General features: G+C 35.3%; 1 protein-coding gene across 3 annotated transcripts in view; it reads left to right on the forward strand.

The window, feature by feature from the left end:
- NLGN4X (neuroligin 4 X-linked) overlaps nt 1-12,760 on the forward strand; it is a 161,130-nt gene that overhangs the window by 97,839 nt on the left and 50,531 nt on the right. The window lies entirely within an intron of this gene.

The raw sequence follows: 12,760 nt of genomic DNA on the forward strand, positions 1-12,760 counted from the left end.
CTTTTCTTCATAGAAATATTTTCACAGAAATATTTTATTGCTGAATTTTTCCACTGATCAATCATAGATATTTGGCTCAGTTTTGATTTTAAAACAGAACAATCTCAATGATGGATTTTGAATTCTGTCCATTTTTTAATGGAAACTGGGCTAAACTACATTATTTTTGACAACTGCCTTCACCTTAAAAAGAAATGGACTGGAAATGTATAATGGTTTGATAACTGGTATCTTTTTCTTAAATAATTTCTATTCCATGTTTAAAAAGAAGAAGAAAGTCAATCAAGAATGAGTCCTCACAGTTTTAAAACAGTTGGCTATGGCAAGAAGAAGGAAAGTGTTACTATTTATCTGTATTTACTAATTTTGTGTGCAAATTGGTTTTTAGAGATACATACAAAAAATAAAGGCCATATACACTAATGGAATTGTGTTGTGGGTAATAGGCAATCAAGGGGTTTTAAGGAGTACAGTGACATTATCTTCAAAAAGATAAGAAACTCCATAATCATGGTGCATAGCATGTACCAAACTTTTGTTCAAAATAAGGTTTATTTATTTTTTGAGGTTCTACTTTTCCACAGAAAAAATAAAATCTAAAAAATGGAAGAAAATGGCAGACATTAGAAATATTTGTTATCCTAGTGAAAAAGCTTATAGTTTATATAGAACTGAATACAAAATGCTCAAATGCTCATATTTCTGGCAATTTAGATACACAGCCTAAAGTACAGTAATTTTGTTTGTGTGTCTTTTTACAAGGACTTTTTATCTTGTTTTTCCTAATAGCAAAGCTGATCTATTTCCATAGTAGGTACTGTTTTGGAGCACAGAAGTCTTCTGTTGCTGAGTTATCTGTTCATGTTTTTCAACAACTTAATAGTTCATCAGAGTACTGAGATTTTTTTGTCCCTGATTTTGATCATTCATTAAGTAGAAAATAGAAAAAAATAAATTTTTTTCTATGATGGAAAGAGATTTCAATTTGAAGCCAGAAATATAAAAAGATATCTTGGTATATTTATGCATGCACTATTGGCACTCAGAAACACCCAAACAAACAAACAAAAAAAAACCTGAAAAAACAAACCAACCAAATAAACCAAAAACCCCCCACAAAACAACAATAAAAACAAACAAAGAACCAACCAACCAAACAAAAGGACAAAAAAGGAAGAACTGAAGACACAAGAAAACAAATTGCAGTTTTGATTGTTGTCAAACAACATATATACCCAGAATCCTGGTAGATTTTTATCCGTAAAAAAAGATTATATAATGTATCTCTTTAAAAAGTTTTCTCTTGGTTTCTTACAACTAACATTGTTGAAGGATACAGATGAGTGTAAACCACTATAAGTGGTTTAAAATGTTTCATTGCCTCTCTGTATTTTATAAACCTAAAGGGAAAAGTGCAATATTTGCATTGGTGAACTCGTATTTTATGTATTTAAATTGAAAACAAACAAAATAGAAGAAAGAGTCAGAATGCAATTTTTTTAAATTGTGCAATTCAGGCAAAAAGGCACAATAGAGGGACATTTCTTGGAGAAAGAGAAAAGTAACAGTCGTCAGGATTTTAAATGGATTAGGAAAAATACATATGTGTATTGACAGTAAATATTGCTTCTCAACAGTGGCAAATGTAACTTTCAAGACACTATGGAATTTATTCTTTATTACAAAAGTCTATGTTTGAATTAGAAAAACAGAAGATATTCAGAAAATGTGTATACACTTAAAAATCAGAGGAAATCTGTTTTATGAACATATTTGCATTTTTTTCCTCCTGGGTAAAATGTAAATGTGATCATTGAGAGCTCATTAGGCTCTCCCTGGACATTGGAAGATATTAGATGAATTACACGTCTTTTTTACTTGCTTCATGAGTTTAAAAAGAAAACAAAAATTTCTTCAGAAAAACAGCCATGTGTAAAACAAACATGACTATTCATAAGAGTTAAAAATAAGTGTCACTTTATCTCATATGGTTTGAATACTAACAATATTTGTATCCCTTTCTTCTAGTCTGGGTTACTGGAGGTCATATTTCTGTAAATCTGGTGGGTTTCAATGGTGTTTGATTTGTAAGTGCATATGTTCAAAAGGACCTTCCAAGACCTTGCAGTCCAACCCTGATGCCATGGGAAGGGACATTGGTTACATCAGGTTGCTCAAAGCTCGATCCAACTTGACCTTGAACACTTCCAACAATGAAGCATCTATAACTTCTCTACGCAACCTGTTCCAGTGTCTCCCCAACCTCATAATAATTTTTTTTTTTGCCCCCTGTCCTGCCACTGTAGGCCTGGTTAAACATTTCTCCATCTTTCTTGTGAGCACCCTTCACATATTGCAAGGCTCCAATAAGGTCTCCTAGAAGCATTTTCTTCTCCAGGTTGAAGTCCCAGTTAAGCTTTTCTGACCATTTCTGTGGCCCTCCTCTGGACCTTCCTTAACAGGTCCATGGCTTTCTTGTTCTGGGGTCCCCAGAACTGAATGCAGCACTCTAGGTGGGGTCCAGAGTAGAGGGACAGGATTACCTCCATCAATCTGCTGGCCACACTGCTTTTGATGCAGCCCAGGATGTGGTTAGTTTTCTGTGCCACAAGTGCATATTGGTGTCTCTTGTCCAGTATTTTCATCCACCATTATGAAGCTATCTCATTAATCTGTCTGTAAAATACTGGAGTTTCTTCCAATGGTGGTACGGGACCTTGCACTTGGCTTTGTTGACCTTGAGGTTCCCACTGGTCCAATTTTCAAGCCTTTCAAAGTCCTTCTGCATGGCATCCCTTCTCTGTAGTACACCAAGGACAATACTCATCTTTGTGAAGTCCACACACTTCCTGATGGTGCACTTAATCCCACTGTCTATGTCCTTAATGAAGGTATAAAATGGTATTGGTCCCAGTGTGAACCCTAAGAGACACCACTGGTTGTTACCTTGCGCTTGGATATTTAGTTGTTGACTGCAGCTTTTGAGTACATGGCCATTCAGCCAGTTCATTATCCATCCAGCAGTCTATCCAAAAAATTCATACTTCTTTAATTTATTGTCAAGAATGTTATAGGGGATTTAAAAAAATTTCTTAAAAGCATCCAGGCAGATAACATCCAGTCATTGGATTGCTCTTTTCTTGCTACTGATGGAGTCACATTATTGTCTATGGCCTCTTATTATTGTGGCTAAGCCAGACACGACTTTCCCTTGGTGAAGCCATGATGCTGTCTGTAGTCACATTTCTGTCTTGCATATGCTTCAGTATAACTTCCATAAGGATCTGTTCTGTGATCTTATTGGGCATGGAGGGGAAGCTGAGTGGTCAGTACTTCCCTGGATCCTCCTAAGTATCCTTCTTAAAACAGATGTGATATCCCTTCAGTCACTGGGGCCTTCCTCAGATTCCCTGGTTTTTCAAATATGGTGGAAATTGGCCTAGTGTCTGCATCTTTTATTTCCCTCAAGACTTTTTATTGGATCCCATGGACTTCTGTATGCTCAGGTTCCTCAGGTGATCTGAAAACTGATCTACTACAATGGTGGAGATTTAATTTCCCCAATCTCTGCCTGAAAATTTGGGGAGTTGACAGATGTAGGAAAAGAGATTGCCAGTGAAAACTGAGGACCAAAAAAAATGTTTTGGTACCTCAAACTTCTCCATGGCATTTTTCAATAGTTCTCTTGTCTTATTTATTGTGGGAAATACATCTTCCTTTTCTGAGCAACATATCTGTAAAAGCCCTTCTAGCCAGTCATCATATTCTTTGCCTAATTCAGCTCCAGCTGTGCCTTAGCTTTTCTAATCCCATCCCTACATAACTGAACAGCATCTTTATCTTCTTCCTAGGACATATGTCCCTGGCTCCACTAAGAAAATTCTGGTCTAAAGTAGATGAAAAGATAGATGTCTGAGTCAGAAAAGACCCTTTTTTATGTAGATGTAACATTATGACATTCAGAGTTATAAAACATTTTAACTGAATCATAGAGACAAATATTTTTGTCTATCTTTTCTCCTTGCATATGGGTAAAATATGAGTCTTTAGATTGTGCACTGAACAATATGTATCTGTAACTCCAAAAATACCCCCTGTCTTAGAGGACTGCAGAGATGCTCTGGGAATAATTTCCTCGTCTCTCTCTTTCTCTCTAAGTAAACATGCCAAAATAGCAGACAGATGGGCTGTCTGACTTTCCAACTTCTTAATTCTCTCTCTCTCTCCTTTGAGTTCTAGAATTTTCTCTAATTTATAGATCCCCAAGAATGCATGCAGCAATAATATGGGTTGTTATTTAGAAGGCCATATTTTCCCTTTAAGTATGAATATGCATTTATCAAAATGCATTCCATGGTTAGGATACTTTTGGGACAATAAAATAAAAATACTTATATTTTCCTTCTACTTCTTGTTGTGGGCACCGTTTGAGGGGTGCTGTGGTACTGAGTTTAATTACTTATGTTCTTCAAGGCTTGTGAGGATGCTGCCTCTGCCCTTCTAGGCAGTTTCTGTTTTTACTCATACCTCGCCACAGTGATGACTGAAGATGCTACTGGAGCTACAGGAAGCTGCTAAGTTGTCCCAGTGTGAGGCAGTGCTCCTGTATACTGAAAAATACTGTAAAACACAGAAGTATTAAATCCCATGGTGGTCCCCAGCCCTCACTACATGCTTTTAGCATTGGGTAACTTTTTATTTTACATGTAAGTTCTTCAAAAACTGAGTTGAATTTTCAAAATTCCAAAACTATTTTGAGAGTTATCTAAAAAGAAAAAAGAAATTTATGAGAGTGGGAAGGAAAATAGATATCCTAATTAAAAGTATGTTAGTTATAGTGTTACAAAAAATGGAATGGTTTGAATAACCTGGCTCACTCAATCTAGATACTGTTCAATTCCTCTTTATTATCTAGATTCTTAGTCTTTGTGGATATGCTTTTAGAAGTAGCAATATCTTTCCAACACAGCTATAAGCACTCTTTTAGTGCCTTTTTCAAGATTATGTTGGCAGGAAAAATACAAAAGAGGGATTGTTGTTTAGAGTTGTTTTACAAAGACATGACCTAAATCATCTATCTCATGATGAGATTTCAATCTGTGGAATCTCTGTTTAGATTTTATAACAGCAGAAAGTAAACCTGACAACTCACCCTCCCTAAAGAAAAAAAGTCCAAAACCAAAACAAAACCTCAAAGCAATAAAATCAAAGTCCTATAGTACTACTTTGTATGGTTAAATTCAATCACAGTGTTACAAATTTTCAAGAAAAAAATCTTAAACAATCATCTAAAAAGTTGCCATATTCAAAGAGGACTGTTCTTGTGTAACAAAACCAGAGATGATTTCCAGAAATATGTATCAGTCATTTGGAAGCCAGAATCTTACTACAGAAAAACAAGAATGGCAAAAACTGAGATGAGTTCTAGAAACATGAATGAGATATTTTGGAAGGCAGAGCTAACTGAAACATCTACTGCAGTAAAATGACACACACTAAGAGTTCAGAATTGTAAAATTGAATTAGCATTTCTGAGACCCCTTGCAATTTTCTCCCTCTTAGAATTCTAAATCATGCAGATGAGAATAGCTCATCTCATCTATCTGCCTTTTTGGCAATAAGCATCCATTTTAAATACTCTATCTGAGAAGGCTGGACTTTTAGCTGAAATTATATCCACATGCAATTATAATCTCTATAAGTAATCACATTAGACAATTAAATATAAATCAAGTTTGCAAGGAAGCTCCATACATCTTCAAGTTAGTGAGAACCTGAGCTTGTTCTATTTCCCTGGGTTCCTGTTGTGCAAGTTAGAGCACTGACAAAGTGCATGTTGTAAATGAACTGCTTAGGATTTGACTGACTGTTATAGGTCCATTCAGCTGAGCTGCATTCTTTCTATTCTATTCTATTCTATTCCATTCTATTCTATTCTATTCTATTCTATTCTATTCTATTCTATTCTATTCTATTCTATTCTATTCTATTCTATTCTATTCTATTCTATCCTGTTCAGCAGTAATCAAATAAAGCAAGCAGTATGTGCTTTATTTCTGACCCCATGGGCCAGATTCTTGTTTACACTACTCTACAAGATATTGAACTTTGCCTTGAATAGTGTAATTGCTGCACATAATAAGTCTGTATTTTAAATTTTGATATACAGATATCTGGTCCCCTTGTGCCTCTGGACAGCCCTCTCTACCATCAGTGTGTGTGATTCCACTAGTACAGGAAACCTAAGGTTGTCTCCTGGTAGGAAAGGCCAGAGGTAATAAAACCTGGGAATGACCCAGGAGCTGGAGTGTGCTAAGTAAATCGATTTCATGCTTACACAGAAAGGAGGTTTATTTAGACTCATTAAGGTTACTGTGACTGTTTTTATTGTTGAAGCCAATACAAACTTCTCTACATTGCCTCACTCACATCTCTAAGCTTCATGCAGATTTCCTGGCCAGTTTTGTCTCTCTTGTTTCTTCTCAGCTGCCTAACAGTTTGTTAGCTAATGTCAGTTTTCATAGCTGATTTTCTAGTTCAGTGTAATTCCTAATTTCCTAGAATGACACCTGTTAATCTTACTGCTATTAACATATTTTTGTAAACATTACAAAGATTATAATAAATTCTTTTATTTTTTCTTTTGGTAAAACTTACATTTTTCTTATATTTTAATTATATTATTACAGTCACAGAAAATGTGTTTGTGCAAATGCAGCTCATAAGCTCTATCCATATACCATTTGATTTAGACTCTTCCATTTCAAATATCAGAAGCAACAAATGCTAAGTAACAGTGTCATCAGAAGCTATGTGTAGACTCATAGAGCTTCTAAAATTAGGTATATTTTTTGTTGAAATTTAATTGCCAAAAATGGAATTTAGCAAGAAACTTTTGACAGAGAGTTCCTTTTACCTAAAAGTAACAGAATCCAGTTTCTCCAGGCTTGATGGATTGACTCAGTTGACCATGACAGTAGAGCATGGTCTTATAAAATAATTTTTATCATAGCCTATATAGTAAAACAGATCAAAAAGCTACAAGACAGTGTAAAAGGACCCTTTGGGCCTGATCTGTCAGCCAGTTACTAACCCAGTGCATGATGTGTTTACCCAGCAGTGTTCTGGACATGTTATCCAGAAAGATACTGCGAGAGACATGCTTTTAATACTATTATGAAGATTCTGGCTGACTAAAAGAAATGCATGTTAAATCTATCATTTTGTAGGAGATGATATTTTATACAGAAATTAGAAGGGAAAAAAAAAAAAAAGAAAAAGAAAAAAAGTGTAATTTAATCTAACCACTCCTTGGAAATGAGCTTGGTAACATAATCAGAATGGCAACAGTGTGTGTGTGAGGTAAATGTCTTTACATTGTTTACAGGGAGACAAGGGAGCATCTTGCAGTGGTTAAAAGAGTTAAAAGATGCAGGATTTCACCAGCTCTTGGAAGGATAGCAAAATAACTGCATTTTTCCCTGAATTATTTTATACCTTCCACATAATTCCTTGCAATTAGAGCCTAGAAGACACTGAAGGATTAAAATACCTTTACTGCTTTACAATACCTATTCACACAGTATATGAATATACAGTATGGAGAGATAAAACATGCTTCCAGTGTGATTTTGGAGTTTCCATTTTAGAACAGATGGAATTTTTTTTTTTGCTTTAATATCTCCAAAAGCCTCTGTAAAATATATGAAAATATTGAATGAATAAAGCTTTCTGGTGATAGATGTTAAGTGCATTCTTCAATAGATATCTGCAGGGAAAGGTTAGCAGCTGAGAAAGTCTATCAATTTTCATCTTTTCACTTCTACTTTCTAATTGAAAATTATGGTTTCCATTTAGGAAATCAAAATAATGTGTCTTTTTGACTTTCATTGGTGTCAAGTCTCCTGTGATAGCACTTGTTCATTTGAAGCTCACATTGATTAAGAGAAAGAATAACAGTACCAGATGCAATAAAATTACTGTTGAAAAAGTGAGAAGGACAAAATGATTTAAGAATTTTCCATTTTTCTCCCTGTTTTCACATCATCTGTGGATTGTATTATGTTATGTTTCCTAAAACTAAGTACCCCCACTTTGGGATCTGGGAAACGGTAAAATAAATAAATAAATACTTCTGAAGAATTTTAGAGACAAGAATAAAACCAGAAGGTACCTAAGTTTTGTCACTCATACAATCAAACTTTGCATAAAGTCAGATTTTAGCCATGTAAAGAAACAAAACCAATTTCTGTAAATACAATGAATAAGTTTGAGTTTTCATTTCTGCTAGAAATGTAAATCAATGTTTAACACTTACTCAGGTGTGTGACTCCTTTTGAAACAATTTAAGTATGGTTTTTTATATTTCACTTTTGTTCCATGTAAAACAAGTTGTCCAATTGTAAATATTTGTGCTCCTTGAAAATATTTCCACATTTTATAAGCAAGTGGGTATCTAACTGCATTATGTCTCTGTTATAATCTCATCTCTAATGACTAGTTATCTTTCTATCAGAAGGTATTTCAGTCTAATAAGAAGGTAACAAATAATACATTGATTTACAGAGATTGTCTAGCCCACAGCCAAGTATCACATTGAGACTAATTAGTCATGAGAAAAATTTCATGCCTTTATACTTTCAGTGGGATTGCATTAGTCCCCAGCAAGACATAGCCAGTGAACATTTTCTTCTGTTGAGAATCTTTCAAGGAGAAATACTGTCATTGAGACTTTATGTTTTTGATACAGATGACTTAGATACTGTAAACTTCTAACAGATTTGACTGTAAAGCTCCTTAACTTCTGACTAGTTTTCCTTTTACCAGAAAATATTGAGAGAATTCCTGTTTCTTGGACAGAGGGGAAACAAACCAAACCGGCAACCAAAAAAATGCCACATTTCTGCGTGTTATTTTTATGTTACTGTGGGAAGTAGGAGGATTCAAACACACATTCTGCCCTAGATTGTTAATTGTTTTAAATCAAGGACTTGGATTAGTCCTTGATAAAAATACAAGGAATTCAATTCTGAATATCCTTGAATAAAGGGTAGCTTACAGATGTTGTACTCCCAAAATAGAAGAGAGAAAAAGCTATGACTCATAAGGTCCTAATTTCATCTTTACTTTTCCCTTGCTCTCGGGAGAAATTACATTGCTTCAATTGATGACTTCTCAAAGAAGCAAAAGATTTCTCTTTTCTGCTAATGTGCATTACAGAGTGATAAAAAAAATCAGTTTTTTTCATAGCAATAGAGTGACAGGAGAATAATTGCTTTTTTCTATACAACCACAACCAGGAGCTCATGGCATTTTGTATCTGCTTATGTACATCCACATGGTCTCTGCAATGCTAGACTCAAGATTGTTTCTTTCTGAAATGGTCTTTATCTTCATTTTCAAATGCTGTTAATCTGTTTTTAAAGAAATAATATTTCAATCACTTATCTTGGTGCATGGAAGTTTCTGCTGTTTTTCAGAATGTCAGAATTTAAATTATTTGGTTATTTTGTGGAGAAAGAAAAAGGGGGCCTTGGTGAAAAACCTTTTCTCTTATGCATTTGAGCCCTAACACCAGCTTTGGTGCCATCCTCTGGCTGGATTCAAGGATTTTCACATTCTTTTTAAATCATGGGGCCCAGAACTGTACTCAAGATGAGGCTGGATGAGAGGGATAACTGTCTGGTTTGGGTAGCTGGTGATGCCCTCCAGGATGGGGTTTGTCCTCTTGGCTGCCCAGGCACCCTGCTGACTCCAGCTTAGCCTGCTGCTGACCAGCATCCCCAGATCCCTTTCTGCAGGGCTGCTCTCCAGCTGCTCCTCTCCCAGTATATACATGTGGTTTTTTCCTGTGATTTTAGTCAATGCTCAATTGAAATGCAAGTTAGTTTTACTGAAACCTTTCTAGTGCCTTCTGAAGCCAGTTAGTCATGCCTGTGGCTGATAAGAGAGAATAAAATCCAACTAGACTTCTACTTTTAATAAGTATCAGTAAGTTTTCAGTAAGTTTTATCTCTTAGGCTCTTTAAAAATCTAAAAAAAAAGAAGTTATTTAATAATTTATCTTCATAAACAATGTTTTTTATTAAGAATACTTTGCCCCCCTTTATGACCTTCATAGAGATATGTGCATGGACAACACAAGAAAATATTCCAGAGATTAACTTCTAAAATAGTCTTCTGAAAGAGAAACTTTATGGGGAAGATAAAAATCCATTGTGCATACCTGCTAAAATAACACAGACTTTGAACTACTATTTCTTCTTCATAACTGCATGCAATATATCCAATAACCTATGGAACAAATTTTTCTGACATTCATGATTAAATCCTCCTGCTGTTTAAATCAGGAGGACTTTTGTCTTTCAATTTAAGGTACCCAGTTTTCATCTTCAGACTGTCTTCCTTAAAATGCAATATCTTCTCTTATTGCAGAGAAAGTCTTCCTTTCATTTCAATAACTTGAATCTGAAATAATTCTCAAAGATCATAAGAGGAGGAAGCAAATCACTCCAACAAAGAAGCATCTCAGTCTGGTAATCAGTTAGCTATATAGCTGAATCATTGAGGAAAAATTGCTTGCATCTTGGTATCTGCCAAAAGATGGTACCTAAAAGAAGACTATATTAAAATTCTCCTATGGAAACACTTTCTATGTCATCTCAATGAAGATAAATTTCATTTAGAAACATAAAAAGACCAGTCACCACAGAAGTTCTAAATTGGTGACATTTTACCCCTTCCACAATTTAATTTTTTCTCCAAAGGCAGTACTCAGAATGTATGACTTCGATATACCCTGCCTAAGAAAAATGGAACCGATATCTTAAAGAAATAATATGTAGAGAGGTACTACTTTAGAAATTCTAATGAATCACTTAGAATTTTTCTATTTATAAGAAGAAGTAAATAAAAGACAAGGTCAGAAAAATCCTATAACAGATTCATACAATGGCCTGGGTTGTGAGGCACCTTAAAGGTCATTTAATTCCAACCCCCACAGGCAGAGACACCTTCCACTAGACCAGGTTCCTCAGAGCCAGATCCAACCTGGCCTTGAGCACTACCAAGGAAGGGGCATTCATGGCTTCTCCAGGCAACATGTTCCAGTCCCTCACCACCCCAGTAAAGAATTTTTTTCTAATATCTAGTCTAAACCTACTCTCAGTTTGAAACCATTCCCACCTATCCTGTCACTTCATGCTCTTGTAACAGTCCCTCTGTATCTTTCTTGTGGGACACAATTAGGTCACACCAAAGCTTTCCCTTTCCCAGGAGGAATAATCCCAATTCTCCTGATAGGAGAGGTGCACCATACCTCTCCTATGAACTTAGCAGCCCTCCTCTGGATTCAGTCCAAAAGGTCAATGTCCTTCCTGTGCTGGGGATTCCAGGGGAGTCTCACCAGATCCTCGAGTATAGGGACAAAACCACCTCCCTCAGCTTGCTGGTCATGCTTCTTTTGGTGCATCCCAGGATATTATTGGCTCTATGAAAGGCAAGCACACATTTTAGGGTCATGTCTCTCACCCACCAGCACCCCCAAGTCTTCTTGGCAGGGCTGAGAAAATAAGAGCTAGTGATGTTGTCAAATATAAATATTTGACATATTTATAATTTAATATATTTTACTTAGGAAAGAACTGAGCATCTCCCCTTTTCTGGTAAAATGAAACATGCTTACTGTTGCTTATAGGAAAAGCAAAACTGCATAAAAAATTCTGAGCAAGGACTTTGGTTAGTCTCACTAATCACTACCACATAGCATTGGTTAAAGTGTACTGAAAAGTACAAAAACAAAAGTTAGGGTCAGCATATGTCTGAGAAAATTTTGATTTTCTGACTTTCCTTGTTTTTAATTTGTAAGGATTACAAATGCAACATGACCTTGAACTGTACCAGTATTCAAAAAAAACTACATCCAATTCAGTGTGCTGTGAGTTTATATTCTAAATAATTGTTTTCCATTTTTCCTGGTGTATTTTTCTTGACACTTCCCTGAAATAGAATAATCAATGCAAATCAATCAAAACATCCTACATGTGGCAAGTCTGACTGGCAGATGTTAAACAAATTTTGTTATATTGCCTATAAACAACTACCTATACTGTAGCAAATGAGACATTTTACAGAATTTGCAAAACATTCCAAAATATTGGTTTAAGAACTGTAGGCAGTTTGTCCGTGCAATTTGAATCCTGAATACATGTACTCTTTCAAAGTGTAGGAAGTTGCACATTTCTGTCATGCCTAGGCATGCAAGACAATCATCTGGAATATTTATAAAATATATGGCAGTTGGACTGGAAGTGCTGTCAGAACTTCAGTTTTGAAAAAACATCAAGGAAGCAGTGCCTATAGATAAAAATTACTTTTTTAGTCATCTTGAATACAATATGAACTACAGTTTAGGGGGAAACACAGAATTTTGAACACTATACGCCTGAAAAGTTATCACATATTTGCATCTATTGTTTTATAGTGGTTGTGAGATGGAATATTATTAAATGTCTTTAAGTAGAATTTACTCTACAAGACAAAAAACTGTTTAAAGAGGTTTATTTAAGCAGAACTGTGAACTTTGTGTATCACTCAGGGGATTAGGAATCAGACTACATCATCTTATGTAAAGATGTTCATTTACTGAGCTTCCTCACAGAGAAATGTGTATACTCATGTTGAAAATGAGCAGAAGTAGTGAAGTAGCAAGAGGTGATAACTTCACAGACATTCAGAATATCAATGGTGAATTCAAGAATAC

This window comes from Agelaius phoeniceus, chromosome 2, assembly GCF_051311805.1.
Source record: "Agelaius phoeniceus isolate bAgePho1 chromosome 2, bAgePho1.hap1, whole genome shotgun sequence".
NCBI classification, from domain to species: Eukaryota; Metazoa; Chordata; class Aves; order Passeriformes; family Icteridae; genus Agelaius; species Agelaius phoeniceus.